The following is a 1,442-nucleotide window of genomic DNA, read 5'->3' on the forward strand; positions in this document are numbered from 1 at the left end:
AACTGAACTAGAACTGAACTAGAACTGAACTAGAACTGAACTAGAACTGAACTAGAACTGAACTAGAACTGAACTAGAACTGAACTATAACTGAACTATAACTGAACTTGAACCGAACTAAAACTAGAGCTGAACTAGAAACGATTGTTAAATCTGTTCTATAATATTCTATTTTGTGAAAATAAAGCTTTCGTAACAACTCTTCTTATTATTAAAATATTACATAATCAATTTATTTCTGAGAGTTATATGAAATTATTCCAACAACTTGTATTTAAAACAAACTTAGAGTATTCAATACTTCAATATTTATTGTAAAAAAAGATATATGAAGAAAAAGAAATTTATATACTTTCGTTTTTTTTAATCTAAAACTTTTCAATTTAATTACAACCCTTTTTTGTAAATTTTAACAATAACAAAAAAACTTCAACCATAAGTATTATTTTTTTCTCGCCTTTCAACTCCTCCAAAACCATTGTGTTGTTACTATATGTGCCCCTTTTTCTACTCCGTTTTTATTCACATGGAATACATATTAAAACTTAAGCTTTGTTTTCTAGCATAAAAGGGTGGCATAAGCTCTTAAATACGTGTAAGAAGATTGAAAAATTGTCACTTGTCAATTGTTTTTTTTTCTTTTCGTAACTTTTTTTCCTTCAGAATTTATGAACTTTGTCCCATTGAAACGAACTGCGGAGAAGGTGAATACAATGCAATACGTGTAAATGTAAGTAATATAATAAACTACTATTAGTTGCTCTAATTGTAAAATTGTATGTAGTAAATAAATATTGCATGTAATATGAGTAGTGTCGCATTTAAGTTTTTTCGTTTTTGTTTTTCTTTTGTTTTATTTATAATTGTTTTAGTATCACGTTTTCAACGTTTTTAACCCAATGCCAAAATATGTACTTAGTTACTAAACCATCAAATCTTTTACCAATTGTAAAATTCAATATTTTTTGTAAAAATTTATTTTTGTTAAGTTTTTTTTAAATCTTTTGTATATAGAAACTATGAATAAGCAATTAAACACGTTTTAAGTGTTTTCTTTCAATATTGATTCATTTTAATTATTATTGGCACAACAAGGTCTAGCCAGTGAAAGTATTGAAATTATTTAAATTGTTTGTTAATAAATGTCATTAACAAGAACAATAGTTTTGTTTTATAATTTTAGTATTTAGGTAACTTTTCAAGTTTATACAGAAAATCTTTTGTAGAAGATTTTTCTTTAGATTTTTACAAAATGTTCTGAACTAGAACTGAACTAGAACTGTACTAGATCTGAACTAGAACTGAACTAGAGCTGAACTAGAACTGAACTAGATCTGAACTAGATCTGAACTAGAAGTGAACTAGAACTGAACTAGAACTGAACTAGAACTGAACTAGAACTGAACTAGAACTGAACTAGAACTGAACTAGAACTGAACTAG

The 1,442-nt window shown here is 26.6% G+C and overlaps 2 protein-coding genes across 11 annotated transcripts in view; one reads left to right on the forward strand and one right to left on the reverse strand.

Moving 5' to 3' along the window:
- The window catches only part of LOC111687143, a 108,474-nt gene that overhangs the window by 86,055 nt on the left and 20,977 nt on the right, over positions 1 to 1,442 (reverse strand). The window lies entirely within an intron of this gene.
- Positions 1 to 1,442, forward strand: part of LOC111683389 (anosmin-1) — a 26,781-nt gene that overhangs the window by 22,010 nt on the left and 3,329 nt on the right. The window lies entirely within an intron of this gene.

Source organism: Lucilia cuprina, chromosome 4, assembly GCF_022045245.1.
Source record: "Lucilia cuprina isolate Lc7/37 chromosome 4, ASM2204524v1, whole genome shotgun sequence".
NCBI classification, from domain to species: Eukaryota; Metazoa; Arthropoda; class Insecta; order Diptera; family Calliphoridae; genus Lucilia; species Lucilia cuprina.